Source organism: Lepisosteus platostomus, chromosome 11 (assembly GCF_059453375.1).
Source record: "Lepisosteus platostomus isolate fLepPlt1 chromosome 11, fLepPlt1.hap1, whole genome shotgun sequence".
NCBI lineage: Eukaryota > Metazoa > Chordata > Actinopteri > Semionotiformes > Lepisosteidae > Lepisosteus > Lepisosteus platostomus.
This window is the reverse complement of record NC_142621.1, coordinates 40,392,257-40,419,262: the sequence shown is the minus strand read 5'-3', so window position 1 is coordinate 40,419,262 and position 27,006 is coordinate 40,392,257. Positions and strand designations below refer to the sequence as shown.

General features: G+C 37.1%; 1 protein-coding gene across 10 annotated transcripts in view; it reads right to left on the bottom strand.

The window, feature by feature from the left end:
- Positions 1–27,006, bottom strand: part of LOC148652662 (RNA binding protein fox-1 homolog 3) — a 514,276-nt gene that overhangs the window by 335,643 nt on the left and 151,627 nt on the right. For 8 of the 10 annotated variants that reach the window (XM_088599663.1, XM_088599667.1, XM_088599670.1 and 5 more), the window contains one exon: positions 22,895–22,940. The gene's annotated coding sequence lies outside the window, so the exon portion shown is untranslated. Of the gene's footprint in view, positions 1–22,894; positions 23,048–23,305; positions 23,390–27,006 lie in introns of those variants that run through there. The other 2 variants (XM_088599661.1, XM_088599660.1) reach the window with 2 other exon arrangements.

Sequence of the window (27,006 nt, the reverse complement as noted above, 5' to 3'; positions counted from 1 at the left end):
AATCACTTGGAGAAGACGCAGTCAATAAACAGGCAAAAATCCAAAAGACCAAGGGTTAGGAATAGGAAGTAAGAGAGATCAACAGGTGAGGTAGGAGCTCCAATACCAATACCAAGCGCTGACTGATACTGAATGACGGGTTTATAAGGAGTTGAGACTTTTGTGGGGTTAGTGAAGGACAGCTGAGACTGACTGATTAACACGTGCGGTGGTGCTTTGTGAATTTAGCCGGCACTGGGGACTGGTTAGAGTGTTTTCTGGTAACAGGTTTCTGATTGCTGGTCGTAAACGTGCAATAAACTGCACATTGCAGTGGTACATAAAGTATGCTTAAAACAGTTTCATAAACAGTTTTTAATTGGTTATTTATAAGACTCCTTTTTCACCATGTTTCACCTTTAGACAATGTGACTCTAAGGATATGAGCATATGGAAACTCTTTTTATACAGTACCTACACTAATCACTAAATAACACCCATGTGAGAATGTGTAATCTAGCCCTGACCAACAATGTAATGATAAATTAATTGACACCCAGTACAATGATTTACAAATGATGGAGGCCTTTGGTGACCTGTAGTGGGATGTTAGCTGTTATTACAGTTAGTTTAAAGATTGGCCTGCAACAACTTCATTCATTGACATGATTAGTTCAGGGGGCAATAATTAGCATTTCTGCCTTGCAGCTCGGGGGCCAAGGGGTGAAATCCAACACTAGGGCTCTACCTGCTTGGAGTATGTACTGTATGTTCTCCCTGTGTTTCCTCTGGTATTTTGTCTTCCTTTTCCGGACATACTGGTAGGCTAATTGACGTCTGGAAACGTTTTCCCTAGGCATGAATGTGTGCATGTTTGTATCTGTGTGTGCCCTATGATGGACTGGATGAACTCCATCCAAGACGTGCTCCTGTCTTGCGCCCAGTGCTTGTGGTTAGAAAATGGATGGATGGTTGGATGATTGGTTTAGTCAGGCTGCCTGCTACATAAGCAGGACAACATGGTAATTTTCACCTTTTTCAATTTTCAATTATTTATTTTAATTTAATAATATGCAAGATAACTGTCTCTTATTAATGCAAGACCTAATGTATCTGTCTCATATAAATGAAAGTAACATTTCTACTATTTTGTTAATGCCCTGTACTGTATATGACTAAAAGCAGAGTGTATACTGCATGTTTCCTAGGAAACACAGGTGGAGCACATAGGTTACAGTTCAAAATAGGAATAGTAATGTCTAGTCCTTCTGTTGAGTCTCTCTTGACCTAATGGTCAGGTGCCATAGAAATGTCATGTTTCTAAAAAGAAATGGATGTATAAGATTGTACAAGCTTTCCAATGCAGTATTTGTAACTTAGATTAGATTGTGATTATTCAACAATAGTAACATAGTTAACCAGCCCAACAATGTTTATTACTACTCCTTATTTAAAATGCTTATTTAACATAGTAACAAAAGATTAGTAAACATCATTACAGTATGTGTGTGTAGTTCAGGTGGGTTGCTGCATCAGCATGCATAGGCTGTAAAGAAACAAGTAATAGGTTTATTCCATGCTGAAAAGAGAATAAAGAAAACACGTTTCGGCTGTGGAGCCTTTTTCGGGTGTAAGGGAATGTTATGTGTGTGGGTATATTTACATAAAGGCTTATTCTTTTATGTTAAACCAGACTGTTATATTACAACAGGTTCTTTTATCATTGTAGGACATCTGCGAGTCACCAGGGTGAAGGATGAGTCTCAGAGTTGCTGTTTGTGTGCTGACAGGAAAACAGCCCACTTCAGAACACACATACTGTATACAGTAGGGCTGCACCTGTCACACTGGAGGCCAGATGACTCAGGTATAGTAGGTGAGAGGGCTGCTGAGCTCATCTCTGTGAAGCCAGTTTATTGACAAATTTCAGTCTAAACCACCAGACAGATGTGATGCCATCATGGTCTGCTAGTGTCGGTATCATTCCAGGTATTGAGGCTGCAGCTCCAGATATCAAATATTTTTTTAGTGATTTTATAGAGTTACATTTCTTGCAAGAGCAAGAATGCAGCTCACTCACTACAGCGCAGTTTTGGGAATTCTGCAATTAGGCATACTAAGGTACAGACCAGACTAACATTGTGGGAGAATGAGAATTTGCACATTCCTTGAGATACATTACCCTTTCTTGATCTAGGTATAGGATGAATTCCATTCCCAAAAGACAGGAGGACAATCCCTGCAATACCAATGAGGCAAATATACTGTATATAACCAAGAGTTCTCACGTGCCTTAATGCCTTTTATACAGTAAAAACTGTGAATAATAGCGATAATAATAAAACAGTCCCAAAAAAATATCAACAGCTCAGGTCAAGAAAGATGTTGGTTAAAAGAAAACATTTTAAGATTTTTGTATAAACAATGAAGAACTACAGAGTATTTGTAGATAGAGGGTGTTTGAACCTTTGAGTGTAGTGTAGAGGGCACATTTCCATCTCGAAGACAGTGTCCCTTAAGTATTCAGTAATAAATTAGCATGTTGAAGGCTCTATACAGTATTAAAGCCCCAGTCCTCATTTCAATTTTTCTCTCTGTTAATCCAAGTAAGTGTAATGGATTCAGGCTTCACAATTCTTCTCTAACAATTCCTCTGGAGCGAACCGTGCATGAAGGCTAGGCTTAGTCTAGACTGGCTTCCTTATGCCAAGGAGAGAGTTTAGATCACACCTCTGCTTGACAGCATGCATATGAAGTGGGGATTTTGTGCAAGGGCAGGCAGATTTAAACTAAAAGACATTGCCCTCTTAATTCTTAAGTGGATTACCACCTTTTATAATCGTTTTTCTTTTGGACTACATGTCAAAAAGGAAAAAAGAAGCCAAATAAAAAAAACACCTTAAAAAAGAAAGAAAAAAACATTGGGCTTTATTTCTTAAAACCAGTCTGCAACTGTTCTATACCATGTGACCATAACATTCATTTTAAGGCTTTTTTTTGTGGCACACCAGAACTGACTTTTCCCTACATTAGGATTTCCAATTTATGTGGTACATGAGGTTAAGCACAATATCAGTAATGGATCAGGAATAAACAACTGTTTTCATTATGCTGTCTGCTTTCTTTTTAAAAGAAAGCTTTGCCCTTAGATTAATACAAATGTATATAAGTCTCCTTTGTAACTATTCGAGCATTATTGAATAATTCAAAATTGACCCCTATGTAGATCTGGGAAAAACAGTGATTTTTAAATTAACATCCTAAGAAGTATTTTCTACTGAGTTTTGAGCCCTGGAGTCGTTTCACTCTCATTAACGAATGCTCACTGTAGCCTCTTCAGAAAGGAGATCAGTATAATGACTTAGACAATATCAGTGCAGCAGGATACACTTTCACACAAATTATCACTTCAGCTTAACACTTCATTTTCAGAGCAGGATGAGCCTTAATAAGGGTCCCGAAGGAGGTGGCCTTAAAAACACTAGGCTGTAATTATAATACAACTTTTCATAATCAAAAGTTTTAAAGCTATGTACAATGACAAACCATTTTCATTACAACAGAATTTTCTACTCAGAAAAGCAGCTCTTGGAGTTTTGTAAGAGAGGAGAACTGCAAAGGATTAGCTCCATGTCATCTTCTAAACTCTAATGTAAACTTCCTAGGGTATGTAACTCACATCACCAGCCTCTACTTAAGAGCAAAAATGCTAGAAATCAATTCAGTTCATTTTTCTTGGGCCCAGTGTTACAAATACCTTGTCTCAACCACCTGAAATATGAAAGTATATACACACATATTTTTGTTCACCAGGCAACATGAATCAACAACATAACATAAATATAAACAAGCCTCGACACAGTTCAAGGCTCCGCAAAAGTAGTATGACAACCAGGTTATAAACTTTCATTGGCTGTTTTTTTTCCCCTGCTTTCACGGTATTAAAAAGAACTTTGTTTTCACTTTTCTGCTCCCTGATATGTGTTTGTGCTTATTGTCAACCGGAGTGGTTTCAGACCTGCATGTGAAGTGGGGTAATTTGAATTCCCTCACCGCTGTCTCAGACGCAGCAGGTAAAAGAGGCATGGAAGGAAGTTCTGAAGAACTCAGAAGTTCAAGGCAGAGAGAATCTGCAAAGAGCGGAGGCGGTGTGCAGAGGGAGATGGAGAGGACTGCACATGGAAGGGGGTCCGTGTGAGATGGAGGTAGGAGGCGGTGATAGTGGGCATTGATACTGCTCTCCCCTTGTCTGCCTGTGATAAACAAGATGGGGAAGCAGAAACTTGCTTTTGAAGACTCCTGATATACCTTTCCCTCTTTCTCCATTTTCCCTGCCTCATTATCAGGTTCGATAAAGGATGTGGAAGGAAAATGCAGGGAAGGCCTGAAAAACAAACAGTTCTGTGATAAAGGACACTTCATCCCACATCAGACTGAGTCTCTGAAGAATTCAGTGCAGCTGTGCAGCAAGATGGCAGCTTTGTGTGTTCTGTGTGAATTGCAAAACTTCCTTTAACTTATTTGCAAAGAGGAGAAACTGTAGTAAGGTTGTGATATGGTATAGATTGGGTTGAGATTGGTATGTGGTGTGCTGCTGTGTAATGAAGAGCCATGATATTATTCAATTTAGGGGTAGCCTACCAAGCTGGAAAGACTGAGCTTGGGTGTCCTGCTTCAACACATTAAACATGAGCAAGCCCTGGCTTCAGTATCCATTGCACTCCTCGAGTGATAATGGGTCTCATAAAAGCAGATGAAAAAAATGCAAATTAAAAAAAAGGGTAACTCACTCAGCTGAGCTGAGCTCTAATATACTGTATAGCCTTATCTAATAGAGAATGTCCAGTGTTTACAAATTACACATACTGTACAGTAAGCCTACAGCTAAGGCTGTTAACAGGAAAATGTGAGCATCCATTCTTATCTGGACTAATGTTACAGTGAGAGTTGTTGCTTCTGCCCCATAGATCAGGGTTCTAGGTTTTGTTTTGGCTTGAATCATATGTTTGAGTGTAGTTTGGATGTTTCGGAACTCAACTCTGAGACTCATCCTTCACCCTGGTGACTTGCAGATGTCCTACAATGATAAAATAACCTGTTGTAATACAACAGTCTAGTTTAACATAAAAGAATAAGCCTTTATGTAAATATACCCACACACATAACATTCCCTTACACCCGAAAAAGGCTCCACAGCCGAAACATGTTTTCTTTCTTCTCTTTTCAGCATGGAATAAACCTTTACTTGTTCCTTTGCAGCCTACGCATGCTGACACTGCTACCTACTTTCACTGTTTATATGTTTCTTTCACTTAGAGCTCTGGTTTCTTCCCATCTTCTAAAAACATGCTGGCTATATATGATTTTATTCTTAATTTATTCTTAATTTTCCCTTTCTCTCTGACCTTGTTGTGCCACCCAGGCAGAGAGCAGTTACAGTATGCTGATGTGCGTTCCCTTCTCCCTTTGGCCCTCAGTTCCAGAATAGGCTCTGGTTTTTTGTGACCCTGTCCAGATAATCTACTTTCTGCATGTTATTAAACTTCTGAAGCACTTGAAATTGTGAAATGTACAGTAAAGCCTTTCAGGAGCACCTTCCATCAGTTTACTGTACTTTCAAGAAAACCAATCAATACTTTTCTGTGAACAGCACTACGATCTCTAAACTAAGAGATTAAGCACTTTGAGAAGCCACCTTTAAGGCGCTATATAAAATCAAGTTTATTATTATTATTATTGTTATTATTATTATTAATATTATTTAAACTATGTGGAGTATGAGGGGATGCAAATGTCATCCTTTTGTCACTTTAACTGTGGAGGTTCTCTGCCTGTGCTTTGCCCACTGGTAGGTTATCCCTTTAAAGCTTTAATATGATGTACTGGTAAACACCAGTGGTAAACATGCTGTAAACAAATTTCACATCTCCATGACAACCATTAAAAATAGATCTAAGCCCAGCACTCCTTGCTGGTAATCCATTGTGCAGTTTCTCTGAAGCTCTTTCTTATAGCTTTCTAATTACATTTTTTTTTCTTCCCTCTGTGCAAAAAAAGATTAAAACCTCCTTAGAACTATCCCCTTCTCTAATATCTCTTCTCTGGGCTATCTTTCTATATATTAATGAGGACAACCAAAAATGTTTTTATTGATAGTGAAGGATATGCTTACAAGTGCTTGTAACCCTTTAAGGGAAGACATCCTGCAGTAAAGCAAAACACATTTTAAATAAAGAAAATTTAGAAAAGACAGAGAAGTTGACCCACAGCAAAGTCTCCTTCAAAGAACTTCTTAGGATTTATTATTTGTTTTTAATTTCGAAAATCTATCTATGGCAGTTTTCTGTTAAGACCAGAATATCGGAAATATCACAGAATCCTGAATTTTGGGGCATATATCCTGGTTGGTACAGTATGTTATGTGTTATTTGTGTTACAGTATGTATCTGTATGTTTATACTGTACAGTATGTACTGTACTATGCAGTGCATGTACAGTAACTGTTGTTGCTCCTCCTTGTATGTTAGGCTCCCATATTAGGTTTTTGTAGGCTCAAGGGATAGTAAGATCCCTAGGGAATCCTTTGGTGTTCCTTGTGGTGGAAGATGACTGTCTTCCGTGGACCAGAATATGATTGACAAGACCAATAAGAGATTCACAGACTTCCAGGCAGGTTTATCAGGAGTTTAAGTGACTGTGACTTTCATGCCACACAGGCTAAAAGTGCATCTTGGGTGTAAGCTGGTTTTCATTAGATTTGCTGCGAACCACCCGATCAAGAATGCAGATCTTGTGTTCCTGCCCTGGTGTGTTTCTGTTAAAGAACTCCATATAATCCCGCACTGGCTGACAGGAAACATTACATGCCTAGCCTCACTACAATCACCCAAATGAGGACCACTTAGGGTAAAAAAAACTTTTAAAAGTATTTAATATTGTTGCTTTTCTATACAGAGCAAATGTAGCACATCTCACCAGGGAGCAAGCCAATTCTCACAATGAAGCAGAACAGGTTTGATTTTTTTTTCTTTCTAACAATGCCTTCAGGAGTTTTAAAACATCATTCCAATGATGGATGCTGCATGAAAAAGATCCCTCTAGACAGCATACCTGCTGTGAGAAAAGACAATCAAAAACTTCTTCTGACTTTAAATTTGATGGTGTGCATGTTTAAAGCAAAAGTGTCAAGTGATTTCTACTGGTTTAGAGGAAAGGCAAATTCCTGAGGGTCTCTTATCAATTCATCAATTGTTTCCAGACTATCTCAATTCCAGCGGTCCAGGTTTTTGATCCATCTAGAAGTAATTCATTATTTTCAGATCTACACCACTTTACATTCTCTGTAAGACACTTATGTTTCAACTTTAAAATAAACAATGACATGTGAATTTAAAATGTAAAACGGCACAGAACTCAGACTAATGGAAAAGGATGAATCGAAAATCTCATGTGATGGCTGGTCCCAAGGATTTGAATCGAGAACTAAAAATAATGTAAGAGATGTCACAAATACCATAGTTACGTCCATATAATCCTTTCAATACAACATGTGTTGTTAGTCATGAAAGAACTTAAAATCTTTGACAGACTTTTAGTAATGGCATTAATACCCCAAAAAATCTATTAAGCTTTTTAACTACAGCTACAGATTTCAACTGTATGATATACTCATATAATGTCTGTCAGTAAAATTAGATTAGTACTGTAGTATTATTTTGTAAATGCATGCAAGAAATAATGTTTAAATATTAACATTTCTTTAATTATGTGCAAACCAGGAAATTTTAGTCCACTCATCAAAAGCCATAGACAAACTAGCTGTGTTTGTCAGTATTGACATTAAAGAACAGCTAAAAAAAAGTTTACACAAAGATAAGCTAGATGAGGGGCGGGGGTTGCAAGAACGCTTCAGGAGGTGTTATGCATTCTTTGTTACATAAGTACCTCATTTAAAGTTTTTCCTATAATTCACATAATTGAGGTGAACTTCTTTTTTTCGCAATGCACAGTAAAACCTACTTACAGTGAAAGACCTGAGATTAAGCTATTTTACAAATCACTGACAGCTGTAAGAGAAAAAAACTGTCAGGTCTAAAAAAAAACCTAAACATCTAGCTTCCATGCAATGACAACAACAAAACAGACAAGTGTGTGGAGATATTAATGGTTGTCTAAAAGAGTTCCACTGTCATTTCTTTGTTTCTGCTCACAAGAAGGGATTACTGTATTCTGAAAGATGTCAATTTCCACAAGAAGGTTCAGTTCAGACAGCCTAACATGAAAGTTACATATAATTTTTAAATATATGCTGCCTGGAGGAACATCAGAATACCAAAAGCACACAGTGTATCTTATTATACCTCCATTAACTAACCACATAAGGTTTATTTGTGAACTATTAAACTTGTAGATTTGCTCTGTTTTTAAATGTTTTTACACTACTTAATATATCATTTGGGTAGAGAAGGGGAGATTGATATATCCCAGAAAATGAAATTCCACTTGTAAAGCTAAAGTTGATCATAGTAAGCCAATTTATGTCATGTTCTCCAAGAATGCTGTTGCTGAGTACTGTACGTGTCTCAAAACACAAGTTTCACCCATGCAGGTAGACACGTATATATTTATCAACCAAGAGATTTCCTTTAACATCAGAGCATACAATTCTGCTAGATTTCTTTATGGTCTGCTATTCCAATGTTGCACACAGAAACTCCTGACTGTATTTTTCGCTCTGCTGACTGCTCTTGACACCCACTATCAGTGTACATACATCAGAGCTTCAAGCAACATAAAAAAGAAAAAAAAAGTAAAACTTCTCAAGAAGAAATGTTTCTGTCCAATTTGTAAGATCTCCCCGTCAAAACACTGTGTGCTTTCTGACTGTGGAGGCCCAGGTATATTCTATCAAAGGATTTTTGTTGCCAGAACCCGTTCTAGTTAAGAACAAAATGCAGCGCTCAAAAAACTTCAAAGGCCTTAGCAATGTTTCTAATTTGTACGTTGCCCTTTTTATTGTGAAGTTTTCTTTTTACCCAAGATATTGTTTAAGAATGTCATACTTGTTACTGAATAGTTCTTTTAAGCACTGCTAAAAATAAACAGAAAAATAACCTTAGGAAAATAATGTCTTTGAATTATCTGCCTAAATTGCATATGCCACCTGCAATGTTACACTCTCAGTTTTTAAACTGGTGCAAGACAATTATAGCTATGATAACAATTGTTCTGCACTCCTAACAAGATTTTCCTTCGGACACAAAATGCTTGATCAAAATAAAAAAGGCATTTACTATTCCTGTCAAGTGACTCATAGCAGTTTCTGATCTGAAACAAAAACACACTCAAGAATACCACATACTATACAGTATTTGTGTTCCATAGTTTCAACGTCGTGATCAATATGATGGTTGGCAGACCACTCTAAGGTCTGCTAGTGCTCTAGTATTCACTTAAAGGAAATCTGAATGATATTTAGTGTAAAAAACAACTGAGGTCACCGCTAGTACTATTGCCATTTTAGTTTCCTGTCACACATTCTTTAGTTAATTCTTATATTTCTGTATTTAATTTCAAAGTGCCTTGGATTGATGTTTTTACTGTTTATACTCAATTGAACACATTATTTCTTTAAACAAATACATTTAAAAAAAATCGTATAGTACCTGTTGGTTTCAAGTCCCAGAAAAAAAACTTTGAATTTTTGATCAGCTGTGATAATCCTGCAATCCTGCATGGAAATATCAAACAGTTTTTCAACCATCTTACACTGTCTTGTAGCATCTTTAAAAAAGATTGCAACCAACTGCCCTATACACAAGCCGAAAGACCCAAGATTCAAAGCAAGACCTTACTCAAAATCCCTAGCACAGGGCGAAGGCAAGAAAAGCAGCTTGCGTGTGGAGAGAATAAAAAGGGTTTTGCGCAGGAAGAGCCTCCAGCGTCTAGCTACTACTTACAAAACCCCGCACTTCTAAGCAGAGGAGACATATTAGGGAACGACTATAACAAGTAATAATAAGATGTAACATTTTACAGTTGCCTCTGTTTCAAGGGTAAAATTTGAAGGAAAAAAAAAGCAATTTCACATTTAATATCTGGCACAATGAAAGTTTGCAGGAGTGCTTCTCTCTTCTGCACCTCTTGGAGCTCTGCGCCTGCAGGGGTGAAGAGTGGAGAGCCGCACAGAGTTAAAAGTGTTGAAGCAGAGGAAATTTCAAAGCTTCCCCTGCAGACATGCTCCTTCTTTATGCATTTTAATGCTGAGATATTCAAATATTCGACTCCCAATTTTTATTTCAAAAGCAGTTTTTATGTGATTAATGGTAAGCAATGGTTTAGAGGGAGAAGCCTAATTTGGGGAGGTCTCTGGCTCCTCAGGGTTAAAGGACCTTGGAAGCTGTTTCAAATTCAAGAATCCTGTGACTGAATTAAATTGAATTAAATTGATTTTTTGAAACAGGGTTGGGGGTTACAAGGTGCTCTTCTCTGTAGAGGCTGTCCATTAGTGAAGCTGTTATGGCTTTGCCTCAAAAAGCACATCTGGAGAATGAAGGCCCTTTCTAGTAAAACTTGTTTCACTATGACCATCCCTCCAATATTCCTCGCTTTTCTTTTTTTGATCTTCTAAATAAAACCAATATTACAGATTCACTTATTTAGTGACAACATATTCCTGGATTAAATTGCTGATACACTTTTTTATTTCAATCAAACAATAGAAAAACTAGAAAAATAAAATCCCTTTGTGTGCAATATTTTACTATCAGCCAAATGCCCTGATTAAATAATAATAATAATAATAATAATAATAATAATAATAATAATAATAATAATAATAATAATAATAATATCATCTTGTAGCCTGAGCTTATCAGAAGCTAAGAAGGTTTGCCCTGGTCAGTGCCTGGAGCTTTGCTGCTGTTTTTAAAAGTCCCAAACTGGAAAATGCTCCAAGACTTAATGTTTACTTGACTTTAAAAATACCACTACATTGTTCATAATCAGAAGGGTGTTAATGCCAGTGTTCTGGCTATATTGCACTCTGGGCTTGCACAACCTGTCCTCCCTAAATATCCTCTTTTTGATTTGAAGTGAACCACAGAAACAGTAATCAGAGTGTTACAATTGCCCATGATAAAAGTACATAAACTTTATAATTATAATTAACAAGTTATGGCAATAATTGTCAAGGAAGTATGACATGTTCAAATTGAAAACTTAACAGCATAGAGCCATGAAGTTAGCTTAGATGTCCATTACCTGCTGTCTTTTACGTACTAGAAACTCAGAACTTCTATTTCATTTTCTCTGGAATGCATATTTCTTGTCAAATGTTTTGAATACACATCATGTGTCTCATCTGTATTATTTTATGTATTAAAAAATGAATACCTGTTAATCCAGAAAATTAGCTGTGTTCACAATAATGAGCTTTATTCACAATAATGTTATGTAACACTTAAGAATGTTTAATGAAGTTTGGTTTTTTTCAATTCCAGCTCCTCTTCTCAAATAAATTCCCAAGCCCACTTCCTTTTTTATAGTCACAGATTTGGAAATAGGGCTTGTTGTCAAGAGGGAAGTGGAATAAAAACACTGGAATAGACCCCAACACTAATGATAATTCCAAAAACAATGGCTTTAAATGTGGCATGCTACAGTATGTTGCACACAGTGACATGACAATGCCATGTCTCGGCCCTCACAAGCTTTTATGTCCTTCTAGTTATGATCTGTGGTTGGCTCTGTATGTGTTTCTGATGGTTCTCAGCAGTTGGCTTTAAGGCACGATTGAATGTTATAAGTCACCCACCCACAAAAAGGGCAATTAGCCCTAACTTCAGAGAGAAACAAGCAATAGATCAATTTTACCTTGCTCTGCTGTAGTCCAGGAATTAACAAGCCCAGAGCCTGATTCCAGTTTCGGCCCACGCTAACAACCCCTGCCGGCAAGGAGATTGAAATTTACACCGGCCTCCAAGTGTTCAGCCATCACCCTAGTGCTCTATAGATCTTCAGTTTAAAAAATAAATCAAGGACTTGCATGATTCTGTCTCTCAAATGTGTAAATTATAAATCTGGGCTTAAATATACTGTGCCTTTTAGTGTATAAATGATAGGCCACACTTTGATATACAGTACATTTTCATTTCTAAAGCTAAGTCTGTGTTTCATAATGTCATTTTAATGTGTTATTTCTTAGAGAAATATGACAACCTTGCACAGTCTATTACATTAATGCATAATTGATAAATCTCTGAGGCATTCAGTCTTGTTTGTATGCAGAAACACACAAACGCATGGGATAAGGGATCTGTCATAAGCACACCTCGTGAGGTGTCTCCCATCTAAAGGATACTCTTTGATCAGGTTTCACAATGGGGTTGGACCTTCCAGCTCTGCTTTGGCTGGCTCTACAAACAAAAAGGGTCAATGAGACAGGAGCATCTGCTGAATATTCATGCTGGTGGCTGGACTGCCTTCATGTAGCAGATACCTGCGAGCCAAGTCATGTACTAATCTGCATGGACAAAAAGCAGACTGCTCTCCAAACTCTCCTACAGGCCATATGCTCTGTGCTCAAGGATCAAGTGTCAGCCAAAAACAGTGTCATTTTATACCTTCCTCTGCAAATACAGAACAACAAGCCCTTTCAGTGCCGTTACAATCTGCAGCCCATTTGTAAGGCAATTGCAGTCAGTTAAGCTAATCGGACAGAGAAAACATCTCTCTCCTCCCTGTAACTGATAAATGGTTGGCTCCGTGAAGAACAGCACCCCCACACTGTAGTTGTTCTGACAGGAAGTCCATGAAAAGCTGTCAATCACAGGGATCAACAAAGAACAGATAATAAGCATTTAAATCTATAGCTCTGAACAAAAGAGTGAATTTGTCAGCAGACACATCAGTGAACAAAGGGTTAATGTTTGCTTTTTTTTTCCCCAAAGGGGAGCAATTGTTTCCCACAGCCAATCCAAAGACTGTCACTCAAGACTCTTTGACCTTGTAGCGCTGTCTGCTCTGACCTCTTAAGATGTGTAACTGAGATCATATCATAGCTAGCAATACCAGCGCTAACAGTGACAGTGGAAATTGATTCTGCTACATGAAATTCACTCATATCTCAAGGAAAAAAATGTTATTTATATCTAGTCAGTATTGCGGTCCAGAGATGTGATTATTATTGCCATAATCATTATAACCTGACATACTGCATACTGTATGCTGTTGTGAAGACAGTCACTGAGAAATTGTACAGTGCACAAATACAATCAGCTCTATTGAAGTCAATATACTGTATGAAAATAAATCAACTTAATAAATGAGAATTTTGATAAATATTGTTTACATTTCATGTTATTATGTCTATACTGCTATACCGTTAGCACTGAGTTTACAGTACACTCAACATAACTGTTGTAACCTGGGAACCATTTGACCAAAAGGCTGTATGGGATCATGACAACAAAGCTTATATACTCAAATATAGAATCTAAAGCATTCATGGCTAAATATGAATTCTTAACTAGCCAGGATTGGAATATGTTAACAGCTATGAAGGTAAATGCTTTTTGATGATATCAGATTTTGATTTCAGTGGGGGAAAGGCACTTTGGGACTCTTGCCAAAACCTGCTGTCTGAGTCAGTTTGGTACTCTATTGAAAATAAAAAGCTGTAGCTTAATTTTACAGTGTTTTAATACAGACTGTAATCCTGATTCTATCAAATCTTCCAGGCAGGCAATTTTTCTTAAAGTATTGTTGCCCCTCACAACCCTGTGATGAGAACTCTAGTTTCAAACCTTTTTTTTTGTCCGGACCACAATCTTAAACATTACTTGTACTGTATGTCACGTGATTCATTCATTCATTGCTTTTTTTCTCCAGACCAAAGGGTAGAAAACAAACAGAATATAATTCCTTTAGAAAAGATATCTAACCCATTTAGATAGATACAGTAGATAATACTTTAATAATCCCATAGGGAAATTGATGTGTTACAGCAGTCCAGCCCAAGACAAGCAAAAACAGACATCAGAATAGTTATAAAACAAAAGACAACAAAATAAATAAAAATAAATAAACAAAAAATAAATACATAGGTGTGTGCAAAATGTGATGATCATAATCACTGTAAAAACAATAAAATATGTGCAAAATGTGCATAGGTTTATACAGACTGATTGTCGAAAAAGTACAATGGAGCAAACATGCTGTCCATAGACGAGCAAATGAAGGGCTAACAGTCCTAGCCTAGGGCAGCGTTATACACCTTGACAGCTGCCGGGAGGAAAGACCTGCGGAAACGTTCCCTTGAACACGGTAGCTGGAGCAGTCCGTTGCTAAAAGTGCTCCGCTGCACCGCGCTGCATTTACCCCAAGGAATTAAAAACAAAAACAATGATGCAAAACCTCCAGAAGTGTAAGTCCTTAAACTCAGTATATCTTGTTGGATTCAGAGAACTGAAGTGATATTAACAACCTACCTGTATAAGAATAAAATGTCTCTAAACCAACTCAAACTTCCAAAGATTTCAAGCAAAAAACAAGCAGCTGGTCACACCTGAAATTTAAAGGAGCCAGATGATCAGTGTCCAACATAACACAAGTCAAGAAAAAATACATTTTTTTTTCTGGGAAGCAAGTTTAGTGCATTTCTTTGAATAGTCTTGGAAATATCTATTTTTTATTACCTAGTTACCAGAACTGAACGCTGATTATGAAAACAATGCTTTTCATGGTACATCATAGCAAAGTGCTGTACAAAAATAGACAAACAAAAGTGAGTTTTAAAAGTGACTGCTGAATTTGATCTGGATTGGGATATCATTCTACAGTACTGGAGAAACAAAAATCTGATCAAACTTGAGCAATCTATATACAGTATACGACACATTATTCTGTACTTTTTATGTGCTTTTCTAGCCATACAATACTGTGCAAAATTTCTACTGCGTGCATTTTACAAAACAGTATTTTAGGTTCATGTACTGTACTGTATATGCACCTCACAATGAATCAATTTGATTGGATTGGAAAATATGAAGGTTTAGCTATAATTAAACTTAATTTTGGTCTCTCGTGTATAGTTTACCTTGAGTGGCTGTGATTACGTTTTTGAAAATTCTGAAAATGGTGAATTAAAGACTGTTTCTTCTTCTCTCTAAACTCCTGTATTAATAAGAGTCAAAGTTGTTCTAAGAGTAGGAAGCACTAATGGAAGCGTTGAGTACATTTTTGATACCACACATGAGAACTAATGAGAAAAGGTCATTAGGTTAGATATATTTTAGCTCCTGATTATGCTTGTGATGTAATGTATAACAGTTCTGCATAACAGCATGTACTGTTTTCTATTTACTTTTTAAATCTCTTTTCCACAGGCTCTGAGAACCAACAGTGATAAAACCTCAAAAAGAGGTGTTATGTGTGGATTTCATGTAGATCTAAAGAAGTTTTCACTTCAGACTCGAATAGGCCAGTTTGATGAGTTCCCAAAAGCCTTCTAAATAGCATATAAAAAAATATTAGCGTACTGGCCAAATTTCCCATTGGCCTTTACCAATCATGGCCACCTAATAATCCTAATCTATGAATGTACTGGCGCACTATAACTGCAGTTGAATCATCCAGGTGGGTGCTGCACATTGGTGGACTCCCCATTACTAGTGAAGCGCTTTGAGTGTAGTGTCTATAAAAGAGTTATATAAGTGTGAGCAATTACTATTATTAAAAATATATATGCAGTCTAGCCAGAGGTTTGATTATTTTGCCATGAAATGTCATTCTATCATTTTATTTGGTCTGATTCAGTAATTAGAATAACAATAAATACTGTATGTGGCAACAGACAGTACAGTATATGCTAATATGAAGAATTTGACAAAATCAGCAGTGCTCTCCACCTAAATCTATAATTTCATCAGCAGTCTTCAAAGTGCCACAGTGTATTACAATGGAAGTCCATTCATAACAGAAAGATGTCACCATTTGTAGTGATGTTGTTTTTAACAAACACTGGTCTGAAAATGGCTGCATACCTCTTTAAGTCCTCAAAAATGTTTGTTACAACAAGTTCTCACAAGTCACTGATTTAAGCTAAATGTATGAGTAGCCAGAGGGCCTCCAAAAAAGCACCTTCAACTTTTATTGCCCCCTCAACCTGCGCTAAATAATTTATGGTGTCACTAATAGTTGTGTCGGCACCATAACTGTGATTTGTTTGCTGGAATACTCTGAATAGGTTCACTAACCTTATGGATGCCCTGTGGAGTGCTTTGGAATGCTCACATTAAAGACCTGACAGAAATGTCAATTGCTCTGCACTGCAACTTTGCGTTCCCCTCAGTAGCACAGCTGATTCAAAGGAGAAGAGCCACTGACTATGTGAATTTCAAGTGAGGTCATGAATGCAGCTCTCCTTGCGACAAAAGGCAAAAAAAAAAAAGAATAGTTAGAAAGTATAAAGTCAAAACCACTGAGGGCTGGGGCCTTTTAAGACCAGCACAACTATAGTTCTCTCATGATAGAGGCCTGGCTCAGGAGAGAGCATCACTCACTATCAGGGCATGGCCCTAGTCCAGGTGCGGCTTCTTCACTAATGAGGCAGGGAGTTGGAGAGAGAACACGATCCGCAGATCAGGCAAGGAGAACCATCCCTCTGCATACATTATAACTTACCTTTAACACTAGCCAGGCATGTTGAAGTGAGGGGTCTGTCTTAATTATCCAAGAAATATTGCATTCATTAAACAGGGCATCCTGATAAATAGATGTTTTCAAGTATTTATTGCCAGCACTCTTACTCTATGTCAGTGATAAACTGTGGAAATTAGGAAAAGCAAAATGAAAACACTGTTGGGGAAAAAAACTGCATACCGGATGCACGACTTTCATGTTCCAGATCAATCGAAAGTAACTTAATACACTATGTGTATGGTGGAATATGTTTGAAAACAACAAAATCGTCTCGTTGAATCCTACCACCTGTTCACAGTACAACCTCCAAAAATGAAATAAAATACTCTGTAGTACTGAGCAGTTTAAGATGTTTCCTAACCCTGGAAAAAACCAAAGTAGCTTCAAAAATAACTTTCATTGAAAGCAAACGAGACAAGCAACTCTGTCTAGTAAAGCCCAGTAAAAGAAAAAAATCTTACAAATACATCTAGACACCTGATTAGTGTAACACAAGCAAAATATTAACACAAAATGTTAAATTGATTAATGAATATTTCCACAGATTTAGTAACAGTAGTGGAAAAGGATGCTCTGTCTATCTATATGTATTTTCCTATGATCCCAGCTAATTCCCCAAGGGGAATTTGAGATTTTATTGCTTGAATATAGCTTTAATATAGATTTTATTCAGCTACTGGCATTTACTGATTCTTCTCCTTTACACATCTAATTATAGTTATCTACACTTATTACGTACTGTCTTCTGCTAGGTTAACAGTTTGCTATTTATATTGCTATTACTGTAACTGCTTGCACCCACTTGGTATATTGTTATTCCTTTCAGATCTCCATGTCCAACTTTCATGCTGCAGATGTAGCCTCACAAACACCAGGGATTTCATAGCCTTGATTGGTAGAAGGTAACCTAATCATCTATAATTGGTAGAATGTTTCTCATTTATCTTGGCTAACTTTATTGATCACTCTCACAGGCGGCCCATCATCCACTATAAACAAGGCAAGGGAATGTCAACAAATATTCACATGCTCACTGACCAGAAAGAAAGAGAAATGTACTTTGATACTTAACATCAGTCACATGTTTTTTTTGCTTTATATGTTGTCTTAGCTAAGATAAGACCTGGCTTCGAGATTTCAAAATGGGCTTTGCATATTTAATTTCTAGTCAGTGAAACTATAAAATTACCATCAGAGTAAATTTATATTCAAAAGGTTTTGATAGAATTTAAAGATTTATTATTGTTTAAATTAAACACAATTATTGTGTGTAGCAGATCAGTCTGTATGTTTATGGTGCCAATAAAGTTTTTCATATGCTGAGCATTTTCCCCGTAGTGCCAAGTCATTTTGTCTATGCTGTAACAAATGACATTTTCAGATTGTCCCATGTGCGTAAAAAGGATCAGTGATCAGTCCTTTAAAAGGCAAGCCTGAGAGGTGGTGAAGAAACCACCCATGCAACATGGAAAATATAATTAAATTTACACCTTTCATTTAAATATTATTATTATTATTATTATTAATAATAATAATAATAATAATAATAATAATAATAATAATTAGTAGTTCAGGTGGGTAGCTGCATCAGCATGCGTAGGCTGCAAAGGAACAAATAATAGGTTTATTCTATGCTGAAAAAAAGAAGAAAGAAAACACAACGTTTCGGCCGTGGGGCCGAAGGGTACACCTGAAGGGTACTCCTGAAGAAGGCCCCACGGCCAAAACATTGTGTTTTCTTTCTTCTTTTTTTCAGCATGGAATAAACCTATTACTTGTTCCATAATAATAATTAGGTCTTACAAAAAGTAACCCCAAAAGGCTATTACATTGCAAATTTCAATACAAACTACAAAGGGGGTCCATTTCAAAAGGTACTTTAGATTCTGTAGTTTTCCTAGCCTCTGGTTAAAAAAGACCTTTCTTCAATAAATTCTACTGTCCTAACAGTCAACCCAGATGAAGACTTTTCATTTCACATATTCATTAAAAAGAAATATTTAGCCTTGATAAAAAGGAGAAAAAATCTCAAAAGGAATATTTTTTCGAGTGTCTTTCAGATCAAAACCTAATGCTTTGATTATTCAGCTTTTTATAGACTTTGTACAGATGTACAGTGTACTGTATATTAAGACGTAAACAAAAAATCTTCAGCACAGCTCTTAATTACCATACCAATAAAATACAAACAAGTTAACTAAATGCAGCAACAGGGATACGACATAGTATAGTGCATATTGATTTTATTGTACTGTATATAATCAGTTACTGCTACAGTATGATTGTTGGAGTTGGAGTGGCTTCATTTTTAAAATGTAATGATGCATTGTTCTTTTTTTTAGCTCTCTATTTAATTTACTGCATGTACAAGCTGGAGTATTTATTGAAAAGTTATGACTTATCTACAGTATGTGTTTTTATTGATGTATATTTCAAAGAGAGATCTACAAGAAATTATAGTCCATCAGCTCAGAAGGTATCAAATTTAAAATCATGCTCTTGTTTTTACATGACCAACAGGAAAGCCCTGATAAAGTCTTCCTTTATTCTGGTCTCCCTTTTAAACGCAAACAAGCTGAGTGAAGAGGATTGACAGGATAGTGTGTACAAACTCTGGCGAGATGTACAGAAGAATAGAATTAGCTTGAGTTTTAAAACATTTCAGCAAAACACTTCCCGAGCAGGGTTCATGAAGGATACTTCAGAGCACTAATACTCCAGGGATCTTACAGTACATGTTGTTGTAACGCGATTCTTCATAGACCAAAGCCACAAGTGACACCACACAGGTTTAATAAATCACCACTTCACTGTTAGCATGATGCCTTTGTAATGTGGAAGCATGTACAGAGCACAAAGTGACAGATACAAAGACTCATAGGGTACAAGTTAGGTAAACTCTTGTGCATTTATAGATTGGATCATTTTATTCAAAACTACCAAACGATGTTCAAATGCAATATTTTAAGTAAAGCCAACAGAGTCTAGTTGTTTCTTAAAGCATTTGAAAAAGCATTCTTCTGCACTTGACCAATTAAAGAATTAAAGAAAAAAACATATGATGAAAATTAAAAATATTAATCTCATTTCATTACTTGAATTTGAGAAGCCAAGTCATCAAGGCTAAATAAAAAAATGGAAAGAAGCATGTATCTCAACTTTAATGTAGAAATTTTAAATTTACACAAATCGAAGAATAGAATCAGAAGATTTTTTTGTTGCAATCATTAATGCATGAATGAGAGCATGATGGGGAAAAAACTGTTCTCCAAATATAAAAAATCCATTATTTATAATTATAAGTTCGGCTATTATAATTATATCTCAGCATCAGTACTGGCAATTAGTTGTTTTCCTTGCTTGTCTTTGATCTAATAACCTCGACAATATTTTTAGCTCACTACACTACTGCAGAGCTCATTTGCTCGTAGTTTTCAGACCTTCATTATCTGCATGTGCTCTTGCTTGAGCCCCCTCTCTGCACCAGGTGGTAAATCTATTAAATTATTCCAGATCTAGGTGTAAACAACACAGCATTCTAGGAATACAGCATATGTGTGTTGATTAGGGGTATTATCTGTGGGATAAAGTAGACTATCATTCACAAAATAAACTCAAAAAGACCAGAATCCTTATATCACAACCTTAACCTCCTCAACAAGCCATCAATGCAGACATCATTTAGATCTTTGCTCTTGAAATGAGCACAAGAACCAACTTACAAAGGCAACTTTGGATTGAAAATAAGTACTTGGTGGGATATACTGTAGTTCTAGGTCTGGTTTTATTCTCAGCGACGGCCATTTTCAACATTTCCACAAATGCTACTGACAAGAAAAGTTCAAAACTGTGTATGATGTGGATGGCAGGGGGAATTCAAATTTGGAGCACCTCCTACATGCACAATATTTTCACCTGCACCTTGAACACAAGCACAGCGTGGTATTACATAGACTGGCACAAACATTGCCACGTGGACCAACTGATTTGCTCTGTGAAGCAATAGCCAGATCATTAGTAGGTGACATTGATATGCATGCCTTGTACAGAAGGTGCTTCATTCAGTTAAAATCCAGAGATAATGTGCACAAATACAAAGCTGGCCCACTGCGTGATGTTTGTCCTTCATTTACTGTACAGTACATCCCACCTTAACTTTTGTGGTTGTCCTGTAAATACAGTTCCTACCATTAACAAATGAGAGAAAGAACTGACATCATCACAAAACAGCACCATTTGCTGATATCTGGTGGGGCTTCATCCAAATGGAAAATAATATACAGTATCTAATACTTACAACAGGAATTAGCTACATAGTCATGTTTCTGAAGCTGACATTAGCTACTAGTAACCAAATGAGATTAACTAAATGGCCACTGATTGCATTTGTGGAGCCCAGTGATACTCTGTCATTATGTTACCATACTGAGGGGGTGGCCGTGTATTAGTTAACACTACTGGCATGATGACTGCAACCAGATTAGTAGTGTAGGTCTGATGCCCAATAGACCTATTCTAATAGATGTCCAATTTTGTTTGCAGATGTAGATGTTTTTGTACTAAAGGGTATCCTCTCACTCCTGGGAAGTTACACATAAATGATCGAAGTTAGGTTGATCAGGTGTTTTTTCCAGTCAGTATGTTTGAAGTCTGTTGATAGTGGATACAGTAGATGCACTCCGATTGTCCTATGAAAATAATTTTTCACAATTTCTGCACATGACATTTCTGGACCCCATTTCATCTCTCACTCAGCCAAGACATTGTGGCAGAGTTCACAGAACAGGCAAACCTGTGTGTATTTTTAGTGTGCAAACAACAACTTTGCAGGTGAAAACTCACAAACATACAGTTCATTTTGTATGGTCAGTTTCTTATTATTTTACCATCAGAATTGAATGAAGAGTGAAAAAACAGGACACGAGCACATTCCACATATCCTACAAGCACATTCCATTCCATTGTAACATCATAGTCAGATTAATTGATAAATGTTGTACATGTATAATTAATAACTATGTGTGAAAATACACGCTGAGTTTCTAAAGTGCTTCATTATCTGTACAGAACAGCTTCCTAAGTTTCTGTAATTCTGAACATTTATATCACACATATAGTGCTCATTAGCAGACGTTAAATTTCCATTGTGTTGAAGAATCAGACGCAGCTCCACTATCATGAAAAAAAAACTGTTCTTGATATAAGGTTTCCAAAATATGAGGACTGGCATTAAACATGCTTTTGACACAGGAGTTAAACTCCAATTTGAAAGTGATTCAGATGCTCTGATACAATTATTTACACCCACCCATGCTGTTTAGTTATATAACAAGCTAATAATTACAGGTGTTTTTCTGATTACAAGTTGGCAGGGATCAATGCCATGAGCACTGTGAGGTTACAGTATGAACAAACATCATCAACGAGATACAAACAAGAGAGACATCTGTGGAGATGCTCCCTCCAAATTTTCAATGAGCCACATTTGTAAAAGCAATCTTAATGGCTGTCATGGTACTGTAGAGAACAAGTTCACAATATACCTTATTCACAAGAGTCCACCAGTGTTTACCTGCCTTTAAAACACTGAAGTACAACACTGATGAGACTAGAAAAGACTTTTAAGACTCTGTGAAAAGACAGCTCATATGCACGTATGGCACTTCATTCATTGTTACCATATTATGAAAGAAACATTTCCTCAGGCTTGGTTAAATAAAGCTAAACACAAACTCTCATTCCTTTCCACACTTGAAAATATAAAATTTGAAATCATGTGTTAAAAAGGTTTTAACAGAACAAGAGCATGCAACACATGAAAAGGAAAAAGGGGGAAGACTAAAGTAAAAAGGAGCAGAAAAGAAAAAGCCTAAGAGAATAATGAAATATCCTAGAGTTTTTGGATATCTTGTACACACGCCGAAACTTTCAGCTACTTGCACCAGCTGCAACTGCACTAGTTGGTCAAAACAAAAAACCAAAACACTTCTATGCCGCCTCTCAGTTTAGGACTCCCTTCCTCTCCCCTTCCTCCACCCCCGGCAACACGAGCACCCTACACAAAACACCTCTAACCCTGACAACCGCACAAGAACCTCCAGCTCTTTGTTGTGTCGTGCCATGTCTTGTTCCGCACACCAGCAGGGAAAATATAACAGATTTACAAAAAAAAACTGTGTAAAAACAAGGAAGAAATTAGCATGACAATACTCACAGTAGGATAATCCAGGCGGTCGCCGCGGTGGTCCTCTCCACGGAACCTGCACACAAGACAAAACTCCGTAGTGAGCGAGGAAGAAGGGGGGGGTGAAGTCGACCAACGGTTGTACAAACTGAGAACAAATAAATACCATCTGAAACAGAAGACACGCCAAGGAAAAATAGAAAAAAAAATAAGGGGTGGGCTGTCTTAAGGAATAAAAAAAGAGACCTAAAGAGCAGGAGAGTGTGTGTTCATATCTGAAAGGCTTTTGTTTAAACACTACTCCCTACATCCTTATCTCAACCAATTTTCTAAATCCTTTTTTTTCTGACCATACAAAGAGATTTCACAAGTCCCTAGTTAATAGAGAGATATGTGTATAATATATATACACTAATAATTATTATCATGAAGCAGAGATACCTTGCATTAGTGGTCTCAGGGGGGAATTAAATGCCACCTTCTACATCTACTCCCCCTCCCTAAACCCCTTCATAAAATGTGTCTAATGTTGTAATGCTGTAAATGAGCAGGAGCTGTCCCACTGGCATTGAAGTAATTGCTGGCAGTTTCATTTTTTTCCTTTCCACTTGCTGGCTGGTACTGAGCATTTTTTTTCTTTCCTAGGCATATGCCGCTATTAATGTGGCTTCTGTCATGTCAGCTGCTCCATCAGATTATTTCATCTCCGATCCCCCAATCCGTGTCAGAATCAAGTGTTTCGGCTCTATATCATCAATGCGAACAATCTGTTGATCAACAAATTGCTTCTGAACGCATCTATCCTGGCTGCGCTTTTGACAGACCTGTCGTGCAGAAGAAAGCAATGAAATTCCTCCTTCCCTTATCAGTGCTCACAGGACGCTGAGAACTACTTTACAGAATAACTTTTCTTCTGTTTCTTTCAATAAAGGGATGCTTTGAGTAGAGATTGCCTTGACCACATTCACAGGAGCAGTTACACACAAATATACACAGCGGTGGCAGACTAGATTACACATTTGTTGTGAAAATAGGAGGCAAGGTACAGTAGATTCATTCTGAAGTACAGCCTTTTGAGTAGTGTCATGAAAAAATATTACGGTACAAATATGTCGTTGTCCCACTCCTCTTGTAATTTTCATCTCATCAACATCGACACATCAACTAATTCATTACTTAACGGCCATTTAAAACCAGTGTGGATGTTTAAAACTGCATTAACCAGGTGGCTCCCACAAACTTGGGCAGAGGCGTAGCACCTGATGCTGTTCCTCTAATTTTAAATTGTGCTAATTATATTTATTACTTAACAGGAATAGGCTGCCATTATTACCTTAACATACCCAATACTTCACCATTATATTGTGGACACAGTTTTCACAACACTTTCCTGTTAACAATTTAATGAGGGAAGTAATGTTAATTATCTAGTGCACTGAATAGTCTCTCAGAAAAAGCAATAGGGCCACAGTGTCACAAATTAAAACCACTGAGAATCCAACACAAATCAGCTGCAGTTTTCATGAGTAACTACATTACATGCTTTGCAAACTAGGTTATATTTCTATTTTAAGCAGAAAAGGAGAAGATCTGCTTTGTAATATCTGCTGATAATATGATCCAGACCCATTTGACCAAAGGCCCTTTTCTGAATATTCAAAGGCAGGTCACTGCACCACCACTGTAGACGCGAAAAAACGATCCCAGCAAAATATATGTGAGCCTTAAAAAGACCACAACAAGAAGTCTACAGACACAGGTCTGGTGCGAGTTTCCCATCAGCCACAAGAGGCCCCCCATGATGCATTAGGCATACTGTATCTTTTTCATGTGGCACGAAATTCCTTAACAACCCACATGAATGTGAAAATCTGTGTAAATGTAAAGATCTTTGTATAACAAAATCATATGATACAATTGATAATTTCCTCTTTAAATAAATCACCTATTTTTGCTCCAATATTTACAGTACATGCTGAAGAAATATTTGCTTATGATCACTCTTGAGAGAAGAAATGAGTGCTACAGTACAAGCATGTGCTAAAACCCACAAGCTGTTCAGACTGAAATGGATTGGTGAAGTCCAGAATGCAATGCTATGGGGTTGTGCTTTCCAATACTAGATTTGTGCTAGTATTATAAGATCAGGTGTCAATTTGTCTCCCATAAAATGGTTGAAAACCAGTTCTAACCTGAACTCATTTGAATATAAACATGCTCATCCTATCTTTGAGCCCACTCACCATGCTACAACTTTTCCTCTTCTAAACAGGAGCCTGCTTTACAAAAGAAGGAGACAGCACAAGATTCTAAGAGGAGCTAGGTTCAGCTAAAGGACCTTACTACTGTACATAGTAGAATATGGGATAGTCAAGGGAATAATGATATAATTAATGATGTGGAGAAAGCAACCTCTCATATCCATGTGATTACTAGAGTTAGAAAATAAACACGAACTTCAATAACAAAGAATGGTGATTCATAAACCTATGCATGGAAAACAGTACTACACAGCAATTAAGTGCAGGGAACAGTTTTTATTCAGCAGGCATGTTTTCTAAAAGAATTCCTTTCCCCTCATAATCTACGTTTCAAGGACATTTTTCTCTCAAACATGTTTAGAAACTTTACATGGTCCTTAAAATTAAGACTGTCAAAAATGCTTGTCTTTTACTTATTTACTAAGTGAAATATACTATATAAAATTAATAAAATGAAGCAATTTTAAATTGTTAAAAAGCAGGTACCTCTCTGCACTTCTTTATATACTCCACTACATGTGATTATGAAACATCAGAATTCAAGTTAAAAAGAGCAGAGAAGAATTTAGTAACTTTATTTCCCTGCCATGTTTTTCAAATCTCAACAACAAATCCCAGCTTCCTCTTTCTCCTCATCTATAATCCCCCTAACAATCCAACCAAGACTGTATACAGCACTGGCCACTGGTATGTTTTCAATTGGACTTAAATATGTTTATGACACATTCCTCCATGCTGAAATGCATCCAATTAGAGTGGGTCAGTACAGTGAAAGCCAAAAGAGGCCACTTCAGATCCACAGCCACTTATTCTGTTACTGTTCAGTGATCCATCACACTTTTCTGTTACTTTCTTTATTTTCTTCTTCCTCCCAAAGGGCAACAACTAACTCCATCACTGGGACAAATGACCCATCAGTGCCACCATTCATCAGAGTCTGAGAAATCACAGTCTGTGCCCACACAGCAGGCCAGCAGTTCATATCCCCAATCTGAAACACCTTGGCAGGAGACATTCCAAACAAGCCTGACCCACAGGCGCACACCACTGTGGTACACTAAGCCATGCACTTTGCTGCTGTTTCAAATATGGTACATATTTATAGCCAGTCCTTCGCTTCAATGCTAAATAGTCAGGAGACCACACATTATGCCTCTGTGTGGTGTACCTGATTGCACTGGCTCAACTAAAGATGAAAACAGATTTGAACAACTGCAAGGGAAACAGCTAGGCACCTCATGTCCAAAACAAAAGCTATTAATTTTGTTACTACTGTAGCTTCAAACAAACCCTTTTTTCCTTAGTGAGAGGTAATTAAATACAAATTTGTCAGTGACTCGCTGAGGGAACAGAAGCCTGGCTATAAGGATGAGGCTAATGGAACCTCTCCACTAGGTCAAATGAGCCAAAGAGCTGCCTTAAGGGCTGTGATAGGATTGAAGGGAGGGTGTGAAGCAAAGGATGTTGGGTACTAGTAAAGCAAAATAGCTGTTTTCATAAAGTAATCATTTTTACCTTGTGTTTTGAACTTTCCAAAAGCAACTTCTCCAAGTTTAGCTAGTGGAAATATTCTGTCATTTTTAAAAGAGCCAAATTGTACAGTATGTTTGCAGATATATCTTTTGCATAGGTATTCAAACATCCAAGAAGTTCTCCTTTATCTTTTAAAATATTTTTCCCCAGCTGTAAACAAATTTCAAAACGTCCCCCTCAAGTATTTTTTTCCATTTTTTGTAATCCATTGAGGCCCAGGGAAAATTAAATAACTTTAATTTGATCAGGGGATAATGCATGTCCCTGTTAATGGGAAGGACAGGCTTTACAACGTGGTGAGATTAGTTAGGTGGTAGCATTGTTATTAATTAAGACAGCCTAATTTCC